Genomic DNA, 14,647 nt, shown 5'->3' on the forward strand with positions numbered 1-14,647 from the left:
ACTTGCATTGTGTCAAAACTGGAACTTGCTACCTTTTGCCTTTTTGATAATTGCCATTATTATTGCAGTGAGATGACTTGCATTCCCCTGATGACTAGTGATGAATGTATAGTTAAGTCAAATGTCCATTTTTATTTTATTTATTTATTTTTTTATTTACTCATATGTGAATACATTGTTTGGGTCATTTCTCTAACCTGCCCCCCCACCCTTCCCCTGCCTCCTTCCTATCCCTTCCACCCCACTCACTTCCAGGCAGAACCTGTTCTGCCCTCTTTGATTTTGTTGGATTTGGTTTGCCATTATTTTACTAAGGATTTTTGCATCAATGTTCATTAAGGAGATTGATTGGCCCAGAGTTCTCCTTTTTGGAAGTGTCTTTGTCTGGTTTTGGGATGAGTGTAATACTGGCTGCATAGAATGAGTTAGGCAGCATTCCTTCCCTTTCTATTTCATAGAAAAATTTAAGGAGAGTTGATATTAGTTTTCCATGTCCATTTTTAAATTAAGGCATTTACATTGTGCTGTTGAACTTTTGGAGTTCCTCATATAGTCTAGAAATTTACCTCTCATCAATATGTTTGTAGTTTACAAACATATTTTTGTACTTCTGCAGGTTGGTCCTTTTTTTATGATTGAATCATTTGCTGAGGAAACTTCTCAGTAGGGCTAGGGGAATGGCTCAAGTGGTTGAATACCTGCATAGGAAGCATGAGACCCTGAGTTCAAACTCCAGTATTGCCAAAAATAAGAGAAACTTCTCAGTTATGTGTAATCTCATTTGTCTATCTTTTCTTTTGTTGTCTGTGGTTTTGGAGTCATTAGTAAAAAACTTGTCCATATTGATGTCTTAAATTATTTCCCTTACATTTTCTTCTTATAGATTCATAATTTTAGGTCTCACATTTAAACACTTATGTCATTGATTTTTTTTTGATACTAGGGATTGAACCAAGGACCTCACACACTCTAGGCAATCACTCTACCCCTTGAGCCATATCACCAACCATTTTGTTTGTGTTTTGTTTTTGAGATAGGTTCTTATTCACTTTGTCTGGACTTGCCTCAAAGTCATGTTCTTCCTGCTTCCTCCACCTGAGTAACTAAGGTTAGTGTTTTGTACCACCATACACTGCTATTTTTTTCTTCTACTGAGGGTTAAGGGTAAAGTTTCAATCCTCTGCATGTTAATATCCAGTTTCTCAGTGTTATTTATCAATAAAACTGTCCTTTCTGCAAGGTATGTTTTAGAACTTTTGTTGAAAATTTAGTTGACAATTGCATCGGCTTATTTCTGAGCAATCTATTTTGTTCTATTGATTTGTGTGTTTGTTTTTATGCCAAAAACATGTAATTTGATTATAAGTAAACCTGTAGAATATTGTAAAGTTGGGATGTGTGATACGTCCAGCTTTGTTCTCTTTGCTTAATAATACTTTAGCTACTCAGGGTATTTTCTGCTTCTATATGAATTTGTGCATTTTTATAGTTCTGTAAAGAATATCATTGGTATTTTGAAGGTGACAGCATTGACTGTATAAGTCACTTTTAGTAGTATGAATATTTTAAAAAATACTTCCAATCCATGAACATAGTCCTTTGTCTTTTTGTGTATATTTCTTCAATTTATTTTATCATACTTTTTGTAATTTTTCAGTTCAGTGGTCTTTCTCTTCCTTTGTTACATTTTGCAGTTATTGTGAATAGTATTCTTTAACAATTTCTTTGTCAGAAATTTTGATACATGAGCATAAAAATGCTACCAACTATCTACTGTTAGTTTGGTATCCTGCAACTTTACTCAATTAGTTTATCAATTCTAATCATGTAGTAGAATCTCTAGGTTAATCTATACATTTATCCATACCATCTGAAAACACAGATAAGTTAACTTCTTCTATTATTATCTGTACACATTTAATTTCTCTTGCATAATTGCAGTGGATAAGACTTCCAGCACTGTGTTGAGTAAGAGTGGTTAAAGAGGACATTCATTTTTCATCATTTGGAGTTTTCTTCCTGTGTTATGGATCAAGCCCAGGGCTTCAAACATGCTATGCAGGGGCTCTAACACTCAGTACACACCCATTCTAACATCCTTTTCGTGTTCCAGATATTATGGGAATAGACTTTAGCATTTCTACATTCAGCATGATGTTAGCTGTAGGTTCATTATCTATACCTTTATTATGTTGAGCATCTTCCCACTATACCTAATATGTTAAGATTTCAATCAAGATGTGATCTTAAATCTTATAGCATTTTTTTTCAGATATTGAATAATCTTCCAACCTCTTTCTGTTCTGCAAAGTTTCTATTGAGAAACAAGCTGATAGTCTTAGGCAGTGATATTTTATGAAACAGGTGACCTTTCCGTTGCTATGTATAAAATTCTATCTTTGTCATTAACTTTATATAATATCATCATAATTTATCTCAATGTGAGTCATTTTGATTCATTTTATTGTGTACTTTGGGGACCCTGGCCACTTTGCATTTCTATATTTCTTCAGGTTTGGAAGCTTTTCTGTCATTATTTCTATGAATACACTTTCTTTCCCTATCTCTCTTTGTTTTCTGGTACCCTAATCATTCTTTGTGAATTGGTGTCTTGTAAGTTCCTTAAGAAATATTAACTCTTTTTGGGCTGACATAGTTTCTCAAGTGGTAGAGTGCCTGCTTAGCAATGAAGAGGCCCTGAGTTCAAACCTAACTACCCCCAAAAAGAAAAAAAAAGGACTGTCATGAGCCTTTGCAAAACAAACTTTAAAAAAGAAATATTAACTCTTTTCTTTCCGTTTTGTTTACACTACTGACATTGAATTACTTTCCAATGATCTGTCTTCAAACATGTTGATCCTTTCATCAACTTTATCTGGTCCAAATTTAAAACCCTCTATTTAATTTCTCTTAACTGTTTTATTTTCAACTACATAACACATGATGAGTACTTTTTATATTTTCTATTACCCTGTAGAAATATTTTTGCTACATTGTTTTTATGAGTTCAATAAACATATTTATAACAGTTAATTTGAGTTCTCAATTAATAAATCAAGTATCTCCTCTTATTAGGATCTTTTCTGGAGATACAACTTTTCTCTTTCAAGCATTTTTAAAAAATTACCTACTTCTCTTTGTTTCTTTGCTAGCTTCTGTGCTTTACAATAAAACCTCTTCTCCAAGTGTTATCAGATTTCTTCATATAGTAGACAAACTTAAAAAAGCAGCCTGGCCACAAATTTCAAATGTATTTCAAAACACTGAACTTTCCCCAAACACTATCCACTGTTAATGCTTACCAGGAGATTAATTGTAGTCTTTCAAGTCCTAAATGGAAGACATTAACATCTTAGAGGAGAAATTTCACTCTGTGAAAGCTACCATGTCGTTTTTGTTAACAATATAGAAAATAATTTTACACACTCAAAAAATGGAGAAAAATTATCTGAATAACATAAGAATTGTTTTATATCACATTAATAAATGGGAAAATTTAGAAATAAAATGTCTAAATAAGTCTATTTACTGTACAAGTTATCCTATAATTCATCTATAACGAATTTCAAATTCATCAATGGTTACTTCCATATTGCCATTGAGAGAAAAAAAATTCTCATTCAACAGAGAAAATCAGCTTGTGATTAAGAAAAATGGCTGCAACAGAAGTATCATAAAATGCACTTAATCTACTAAATATGCACACTCTTCAATACTTACACCATTCTCCTCCCAGCCAAAATATCAATACCATAAAATATAGCTATAGTACTGAGATCAGAGATTTTTTTTAGATCAGCCACAACAACTATCAGAGAGTAAAACATAATCTAGAGGTTTGAAACAACTCTTTTACCCAAGAGGTCAGGATTCAGACAATTTGAGGATATAGATCCTTGTCCTCTGCCATGAAAAACATATTTGTGTGTAGACCATGAGTAAAGGTGCACATTTGGCCTCACTCAGTAGGGCCCAGGGAATTTGCCCTCTGCAACCATCACTCTTTAGTTTGCCATATTATAAATTATTTCACTACCTTTATCATTATATTAATATTAAAACCATTTCATTTGTAAGCATAAATTATTGAAATATACCAAAATACGAATACTAGTACATTGGATTATTTTCAGTAATGAGGAAGTTCATTGACTTCTTTCTTCTATGAAAACTGGATGAGATCAAACCCCTAAAGAAATGGTGTGCTTAAGGATGTGAAAATTATGAGTAGAAATGGGATACAAAGAAGCCAAGGAAGAGGAAATAGGAAGGAGGTACACAGATTTTTGACTTTTCATAAGTTTTCCAGGTATCATTTGATTATACCCCAGTGAGATTTATCAGCATTGAACAACAGGAGAAATTAATTATGAAAAAAGTTTAATTTGTATAATTAGAAAATTAAGTACTGCAGCTGCAGATTCAAGGTTCTATCTTCAATGCTAGACTCATAGAAATTGACCCTCGTGCTATCGCATTCTAAAAGGAACTGCTTATTGCATCTGCTCCATACCAAGTCCTTCCAAATGTCTATGGGAGCACAGGTCCTAATTTTTAATTCTTGAAACCACTCAAACGGATAAATAAATTGTGGTGAATAAATGAACTGGACTCCTGTAAGTAGTAAACTGATGTGAGACTTTCAAAGTTTCTTAGTAAGAAGTTTTGAAGAGTAATTTTCCCCAGAAAACCACCCATAAATCTGGACAAAATTTTCCAACTGAAAAAAGAGAAACCCATTAATGTTTCAGGAGCAAAATCAGATGGTATAAGTTGAGAAGCACTTAGTCAAAACAATACACTGTATCTCAGTAAAAATAGTGGGAATTTGTGATATTCAAAGGCAGACTCTGTTCCTTTTTTCCCAGACATGCATTATGACAGTTCTTGAAAAGACAGATAAGGTAGAGAATAAAGACACATAGCTCCCATTAACACTGTCAGTTACAGCACTGGGCCACAAAAATTCTAAGTCCAGATGGATTCAAGGCAGAGTATGATAATTAATGCCTGTCCTCTCAACTTTTGGCTTTGGTGCCATGTTGTTGAGATTCATCCCAGGTATACACAACAGACCAAACTCACAGAATTTACTTAACCCTGATGAAGGGGAAATGATTTTATTTGAAGTACAATATGAAAATTTCAGGTTAAGGTTCTATTGTTGAAAATAATCAAGATCTCAGTGGGAATGTTTCTAACAACTCTTAATAAGTATTATAAAGGAACCCTATGAACAAAAAGCTAATAACATAGCCATGGAATGGGCAAATGACATAAAAAGAAAACAAACATTAGAAAGGGTAGAAATTCTAGAGATATATTAAAAAGCAAGATATTTAAATTGCAATTAAAAAAAATCAGACCAGAAAAATTATAGGATCTTATTACTTTAACAAACAATCCTATGAAATAATTAAAGAAAAATTGACCAATTTTTCCAGAAAATAAAAGAGTAAGGCAAAATTTCTGATTTAGTCTTTGGGGGAAAATTTACCCTGATACTTAATTTTACAAAACAAGAAAAATTCAAACAGTATCTCTCATGAATATTTAACCAACCATCTACTTTGTTAGAAACATATTTAAATTATGAAGACAGAATAGTATAAAACTAAAAGGCTGATTAAAAAGAACAAATTGTAGGACTAACATTACCTAGCTACAATAAGGGAGACTGTGGTTTTGTTAAAAGAATTGAACATATCAACAGAATGGAATAGAAGGTCTGGAAAACATGGTTGCATAAATATAGTCAGTTGATACTTAGCAAAAGAGCAAAGTCAATATAGCATAAAAAAAGACACCTTACTCAATGAGTGGTAATGTTACAAGTGGATGTCACTTGCAAAAAAATGAATCTAAGCACAAAATTTCTACTCCTCACAAAAAAGAATTTAAAATTTATCTTAGACATAAATATACAAAAATCTATAAAATTTCTTTTTTTATATTTTATTGTTATGTTGGGTGAGGATACATTGTGGCATTTATAAAAGTTCTTATACTGTATCAACTATATCATACTTGAATTCACCCCTCCACCACTCTTTTTTATCCCTCCTCCACTCCTGGAATAGTTTCAAAAGCTATAATTTTTGCATTTATATACATGTGTACACATTTTTGTACCACATTCACCCTCTTACCCTCTTTCTCAGCCACCTCCCCCCCACACTGGTGCTATCCCTCCCACCCCACCACTACCACAGGAACTGTTCCACTCTCCTATTCCCTGATTTTATACAGGAAAAAATAAAAAAATGTCATTTTTGCTTGTTTGAGATAAAGGTGTCTACACAGGGAGTTACCATCTGTTATTTGTATGTATACATGTATTATAACCCCAATTGGTTTATATCTTCATACTCTTCATTGTACCTTAGTCCCTTTCTTATGGTGGTTTCAGTTGGTTTAATAATTCTGTACTTATTCTTATATGGAGAGTATATGAACCATATTCTTCTTCTTAGTTTCCTTCCAAAAATCTATAAAATTTCATGTGGATTATACAGGAGGAAATTTTGATGATCTTGGATACAAGAATGGCTCCCTAGAAAAAGTTTGTTGAAACTATGCAGTTTCATCTCAAGTTTACTGTCAACCTAAAGGTGCTCTAAACTATAGTCTTTAAATATAATAAAAGATGGAAATGTATATTATACTAATGTAAATAAAAAGAACACTTCAGTAACTCGTACTAACATGCAAAATGTTTTGGCACAAAGAATATTTCCAGCAATAAATATCATTACATATTGAAAAAAGGATCAATTAAAATTATATAGAATAATAGCTGTTTATGTCCCTAACGAATAGAGGCTTAGAGTATATAAACTAAAATCTGACAGCATAAGAAAAGATATGAAAATGTAATCAAAAACTTCAATAACCCTCTCTCAATAATTTATAGAATATTTTTCAAGTCAGACTTTAATCTGTCAGACAACAAGTCTCAATAAATTTCAGCTGTTCAAATCACACAAACATGTGTACATATGCACATAGGAGTTATATTTTAAGAACCCCAAAGCAAACTAAATTCCCCTCAGCAGATGAAGAGGTAAGCAAACTGTGGTATATAAGAATAATGGAATACTACTCAGTAGCAAAAAGTGAAGCACTATTAACAAGCACAATAACACCAAAAATATCATAGTGAATGAATTAACATGAACAAAATTTTTTAAAGAGTGCATAATACTTGATTCTATTTATATAAATTCTAGAAAATGTGAACAGTAAATTATCACAGAACAGAGATTAATGGTTTTCTGAGGAGGGACTGTAAGGAAGGGTTATCAAGAGACAGGGGAACTTTGGGGACTGAAGCATATGATCACTAGTTTGACTATGGTCATCCTTTCATGGTTTTGTACATGTATCAAAACTTATAAAATTTTACACTTTAAGTATAGCTTTATTATTATGTGCCAACTGAACAAAAATCAAGGCTAAAAAAACATCTCGGAGGTCAAAATAAATGGATCTTAACCTATCATGATTAATTGCTTTTTAAAAATCTGGAAATAACTTGATAGTTTGACAGACAAGGCATAATTATCAGTATATCAGCTAATCACAGGCAATATCAAAACAGATTAGTGAACCTACCAAGTTGTATCTGCCTGTATCAACAATGTAGTGACACACAGGACTCTTCGTACATATCAGGGTTTGTGTGGCTGATCATATATTAAATTTTACATGTTTTCTCTTGCAACTGGAATTAAAGTGTAATTGAGTGTAATTATAATAGATCAAGAATCATGTCATGTTTGCAGATGATATCATTATTACTTAATAGGAATAATTGTGTTTTAATTTCACTAATTTTTAACACTTAGCTGATTTATATGAAGTTTCTCCTGTTTCCTTGTTTTGTTTATGAATATATGCAAAACTTGGTACCAGTATTAACAAAGAAATTCCCAGGAGATGTTCAAGGTAAAATAAATTCCATGATCCTTTTTCTGTCCTGAACAGAACAATGTCAGGATAATGTAACCCATGGGACCACTTCAGATGGTGAATATGTGTCAGGATGAGGGAAAGGACACCCACAGATAGAGTCTATACTTGGCATGGATGTCATCTCAACATACATTCAAAGTGAAGTCCAGGAGAATCTCATTTTATGGAAAACTCTTTTTGAGCAAGTCACTTCATGTTCTCTGTGGATTTCTTCAAGATTATTTTTAATAAATTCCATGTGTGTGTTTTGGTCATGCCTTTGAGTGAAATCAATCTTGAATTTGAGAACAGTGGTTTAGAGTCTGATGTTTTCATAAAACACTTCACAGGTTTTCTCCTCTTGCCCTAGTCTTTTTGGAATTTCAATAGCTTCAATAATAGTGCACATTCCACAGTAGAGATTCTCTCAGGTCTTTGTAGAGAGATCACAGTTCTTTGATAAATAGCTTCCAATTATCCTTGTTCAACTGGTGTGTCCAATATAAATAAATGACATTTTTAATATAAGAGGAAGCCTTGTGTATCAAGTTGACTTTTAACAAAGAAATAGAAGTAAAAAAGGTTACAATACAAAGTGATATTAGTATGCAAGTGGGATTAAAACTCATAACCTGAGAAAAAGTGGAAGATCAAATGAAGGACTTGTGGGGAATTTGTCATTTCTCCCTGTGTCTCTCACCCAATGTATATCTTGGATAATCCACTAGGTTCTCTGAGGACAAACTTCTCTTTGCAAAATGTAAATATTGAGAATCTCACCATTTTTAGCATTGTTACTATGGAAAATAATCTTTATTGAACAATATTGTTCATAAGGGGGATCAAAATTTATTTTCTGTTATTTTAAATTGCAAATAATATTTGCGTATATTTAAGGGTTAAAATCTGATGTTTTGGTATATGTTTATTATATAGATTGATTGAATTAAGCTGAAAACAAGCCCATTGCCTAAATTATTTAGCAGAATTACCAGTGAGACATTTAAAATTTGTACTTTTGCTAATTTTTATTTTTTATTTATTTTTTTTCCTTTTTCTTTTATTATTCATATGTGCATACAAGGCTTGGTTCATTTCTCCCCCTTGCCCCCACCCCTCCCTTGCCACCCACTCTGCCCCTTTCCTCTCCCCCCCAATACCCATCAGAAACTATTTTGCCCTTATTTCTAATTTTGTTGTAGAGAGAGTAGAAGCAATAATAGGAAGGAACAAGGGTTTTTGCTGGTTGAGATAAGGATAGCTATACAGGGCATTGACTCACATTGATTTCCTGTGCATGGGTGTTACCTTCTAGGTTAATTCTTTTTGATCTAACCTTTTCTCTAGTTCCTGGTCCCCTTCTCCTATTGGCCTCAGTTGCTTTTAAGGTATCTGCTTTAGTTTCTCTGTGTTAAGGGCAACAAATGCTAGCTAGTTTTTTAGGTGTCTTACCTATCCTCACCCCTTCCTTGTGTGCTCTCGCTTTTATCATGTGCTCATAGTCCAATCCCCTTGTTGTGTTTGCCCTTGATCTAATGTCCACATATGAGGGAGAACATATGATTTTTTTTCTTTTGGGCCAGGCTAACCTCACTCATGATGTTCTCCAATTCCATCCATTTACCAGCGAATGATAACATTTCGTTCTTCTTCATGGCTGCATAAAATCCCATTGTGTATAGATACCACATTTTCTTAATCCATTTGTCAGTGGTGGGGCATCTTGGCTGTTTCCATAACTTGGCTATTGTGACATTTAAAATTTGTACTTTTGCTAATTTTAAAATTTGTAATACATTTTAATTTATAACTCATAAGCTGTGTCATGCATCAAACTCCCTAATTTTTCCTGACTAAATGAATCTTTATTGCCTCTCTCAACAACAGCTTTGTGATCACCATTCTACTTCTACTAGTTTACTATTTCAGATTTCACATTGAAGTGAGAACATATAACTTTTTATCTTTTTGTGCCTAACTTATTATCTTGGAGGGCACTATGTTGCTTTATTTAATTCTTCCTAAAAGAATGATTCAATTTGTCTACTTTCCCTAATTTTTCAGTTTGTGAAAGTTGTCTCTAAGTTGAAGGTAGGAATTCCAAAAACATTTTTAGTAAATTCTCAATTGTCTTTCATGGTTCCTCTTGAAGTATTAATAACCCTTCATAGGTTAGAGTAAAAATGAAAAGTGAAAAAAAATTATGTGCCTGAAAAATAAGAAACATGTTTGATATGTTCTGTGCATCTGTACATACAATGAATTTGCTAAGTATGTTTGTGTTAATTTAGAGAAAATGTAAATAACAAGTGATTGTATATATTTTGATGGCAGAAATTGTGTGTACATTATGTTTTTTTTTTTTTTGCAAAAAGCTTTGGAAACTGTACCCTTAGGGTAAATATGGTGGAAATATTATGTTCTCATGTATGAAAATATGAAAATGAGACCTGTTGAAATTATTCTAAAAAGGGAGGAGGAGATAAAAGGGAATGATGGAGGAGTTGAATTTCACTAATCTATATGGTAAGCACTTTTTAAAGTGTCACAATGTATCCCCAGGACAACAATGATATGATACTTAAAATAAATGAAATTAAAATGATTTATCTTAAAGAGTAGAGACAGAAAATAACTAACAGTTAAACACTCGCTGTACCAAAAATGTGGAACTCCTTACCATTTATTTTCTTACTCATCTTCACTGAATACCTATCAGATTTTGTATTCTCTTTTTTTCAGATGAGGAAATAGATTAGGTTCAAGGTCACAAGCTCACTAAGTAACAAAGTGATATCTGAGACCAGAGCTCAGACTGAGAAGGTTATGACTATTCCAGAAATTTTCCTTAAATATAGGATTAATAGTAATTGAGTAATGTAAGGATTACAAAATAAAATAGGGTTAAAACTGATTTTAAAAGCACTGTGATTTCTTATGGCAAATTTTTCCATTTGAAACTATATAGTTTTCTTTTAGCAAATTACTCTCAAGTGCAGTTGCACTTCTACTTTTATTATTATCTTTCTTCTATGGTACTTATTTCAAAAGGATAGAAACAATTTAAAATGTCTGTTAGAAATGTTAGTATTGATAGGAAATTAAGATTCCAGACAAATGTCATATTTTTTCAACTTTCTGAAAGAGCATAATTTTGTTATGTATGTTATCTTTAAAAATTAGCAACTCACTGTTACAGAGAATATGTTTATTTGTAATTGACGTGATTATCATATATGTCTCCCTCCCACAGCAAATGTATCTTTACTAATTGCTTTAGGAATTTTTTTTTCTTACTCTGTGGTTCTAAGTTCCCAGTGTAAAGAGGGGAAAGTTCATGAAGCAGAGTGGTTTTCATTGTTCACCTGCTGTCCTTTGTACTACTCTGGAGATTTCAGTGTATTAAAGGAGATGAGATTTTTTTTAAAGATGAATAACTGCCAAGGGCAAGAATTTAATAAAGGGGTAAAGGAACAGCCAATAATCATTTCAATATGCAGCTTGAGAAGAATTCTCAATTTGTTTAAGGACCAGTATAAGCCAAATCCCTATTATGTTAAGATGTAAATAATTGACCACCAATGAAGTTTGAATGCACACATTCATCATTAATAGTCACAGATGTACTCTCTACATATGAGTACATTTATTCTTAGAAAATTTTTATAGAAAAATAATGAGATGATAGAGCAATAAATGAGCAGATAACTTGTGTAATTTTGATGGTCAGAGATGAAAGTATTTCAAAGCCTAGAGGTTTCACAGCATCCATTCACAGATTTAAAGGGAAATGCTTTCTGTTAATAAGCTTGAGTAAAAATAAGCTTCTATTTAGAATACAATGAAAACTGAGTCTAAGCCTGAGTTCCTTCCACTTTGGTTAATCTCAGTCTTAGTTGACCCTCCACAGATTCTTTTTTCTAATTCACTTATATAATAAATGATTTCATTTAGTTGTAGATTTTAATTAATGCTATGTTATTGATTTTGTACACACATCATTATGCTTGCTATTTACTATAAATGTATTAATAGTTCCTCTCTACAAAGTTGCACATTTTTGAGTGATATGCTAAAAATTACTCTTATCTATTTTCTAGAAGAGGTTAAAGAAAATATAGTTATATCCAGCCATTTTTATGAGATTTTAATATTGCTTTCCCATCATTTTGCTAAATATGTGGCTTAAAATTTTTGTAATTTAGTGCAATGGTTGTGAAGTTCCTTTTCAATGATTTCTTTTAGACCTCTGTGGCTGAGTTTTTACACAACACCTCAATAATTTTTTAGCGTTTCCCCCACCACCTTGTTTTCCTGAACCCTGGCAGGTGACAGTACACACTTAAATAATTTGCATACCAATAAATTTCATTCTAGGTTCTTGAAAAACTAGTCACAGCTAGCTTTTCTTTTGGGAGTAATACCACATAAGTTCAGCCAAAATTCCCACTCCAATAATGTTTTTCAGTTTCTGAACAATATGTCAAAATTTAGTATGAACACCAAATTCCAAAACTCAAGTCCTTTTTCTCATCCTAACAACTTTTCATCTATCCTCTCTCTAGATTATTTTTTTAAATTTTATGTTACCATTACTAACATATACACATGTTAGTTACCTTTGTTTACATATGTATACATTATTTGGGCCACCCCAACTCCCATTCTGGGTTCCAGGCAGAACCTGATCTGCCCTCTTTTTTTCTGGTTTTGTTGAACAGAAAACTTAAAAGATAATAAGAGAAACAGCGTCTTTGCTTGTTTTAGATAAAGATAGTTATACAGAGAGATTCCTTGTGTTGTTTCCATGCACATGTGTATTTCAATCCATATTTGCTCATCTCTGTCAGACCTCTTTACTACTTCCTAGTCCCTTTCACATAGTGGCCTCTGCTAGTTTAAGATTACAGTATTAGCTCCTATACAGTAAGCATATCAACCACATTCAAGCTTTTGGTTTCCTTCCCTTTCCCTATCCCTCCCATGGTCTCCCTTTAGTGTGTGACCCATCTCCAATAATATTACTGCATTTGTTTTAGGTCTATAATCTGCATATGAGGAAGAACGTGATTTTTGGCCTTCTGAGCAATACACATAACCTCACAATAGCCAAGCTATAGAAACAGCCAAGATGCCCACTACTGATGAATGGATTAAGAAAATGTGGTATTTATACATGATGGAAGGTTATTCAGTCATAAAGAAGAATGAAATTTTCTCTGGGTTATTTTCAAAGACACACTGAATAAAATGGATGAAGAAAATCAGTTTGTAGTGTCAGAATTTGTGCTTCTGGGACTTAGTGACTCATGGAATATCCAAGTTTTACTTTTCATGATCTTTATGATGCTTTATCTGATCATTGTATCTGGAAATATTTTCATCATGATCTTAATCATTACTGATCCCCATCTCCATACCCCCATGTACTTCCTGTTGGACAACCTGTCCTTTGTTGACATGTGACTTTCCTCAGTCACCACTCCTAAGATGATCACAGACTTTCTTAGGGAGAACAAGACCATTTTTTTTGGAGTTTGCATGTCCCAAATCCTATTTGTGCATTTTGTTGGAGGGGGAGAGATGGTGCTTCTGGTGGCAATGGCCTATGACCACTATGTGGCCATCTGTAAACCTCTCCACTACTTCACCACTATGAGCCTACAAAGGTGTACTGGGCTGGTGGTGACTGCCTGGACCGTTGGTTTTTTGCATTCCATAAGTCAACTAGTTGTGATTTTGATGCTGCCTTTCTGTGGCCCCAGAGAAATAGACAACTTCTTCTGTGATATACCACTAGTAATCAAACTGGCCTGCATGGAGTCTTCTAAGTTGGAAATATTAATGAATGGTGACAGTGGGGTTCTGGCTATGACCTGCTTTATTCTGTTACTGGTATCCTACACACATATTCTCTTTACTGTCCACCAAAACTCTAAAACTGGTGCATCTAAGGCTCTTGCTACATGCACTGCACACATCACAGTGGTGGTGCTTTTCTTTGGGACCTGCATCTTCATCTATGTTTGGACCCTCAGCATCACCTGGGTGGACAAATTTCTTGCTGTGTTTTACTCTGTTATTACACCACTCCTAAATCCAGCCATTTATACATTGAGAAACAAAGAAATTAAAAGTGCTATGAATAGATTCCAAAACTATTATATAGGTTCCAGTGTTAGTATTTAACATTGAGGCCTAAAAGCCTCAATGTTAATACTTTGAACGGGCAATAATATTACCCTCATAAAAAGACTGAGAATTTGGGGTGTTTAGTTTACATCTACATGTTATTATTGGCTTTGAATATACAAGTAAGGATAATATAAGTGAGAGATTTTTGGCATTTCTAAAGAAACCAATAAAACACCATAAAATACTTTCCTAAAATCCAAACACTTTTTATTCTTCTTTAGGGGAGATTATCCAATTAGTTCTCCTATGTCTTTAAGTACATTAAACAAAATCAAATAATTAATTCAACAAAGCCATATGTCTATTCTGATAGATATCATATTACTGAAATTTTAAAATTTTCTCTTAACTGATTAAAACATATTGCATGTGAAATGTCATTCCCTCAAACTTCATTTAAGTTTCATCAAAATGTATAATATTACTATTTTAATCTTTTTCAAAATATTCATTTTTACTTTATTATTTTTATATTTACTCACATGTGTATACATTGTTT

The 14,647-nt window shown here is 32.9% G+C and overlaps 1 pseudogene; it reads left to right on the top strand.

Moving 5' to 3' along the window:
• The first annotated feature begins 13,139 nt into the window (after nucleotides 1-13,139).
• LOC109681051 (olfactory receptor 4F17-like) lies at nucleotides 13,140-14,142 on the top strand (annotated as a pseudogene).
• Nucleotides 14,143-14,647: the final 505 nt, after the last annotated feature.

Source organism: Castor canadensis, chromosome 3, assembly GCF_047511655.1.
Source record: "Castor canadensis chromosome 3, mCasCan1.hap1v2, whole genome shotgun sequence".
Taxonomy (NCBI): domain Eukaryota; kingdom Metazoa; phylum Chordata; class Mammalia; order Rodentia; family Castoridae; genus Castor; species Castor canadensis.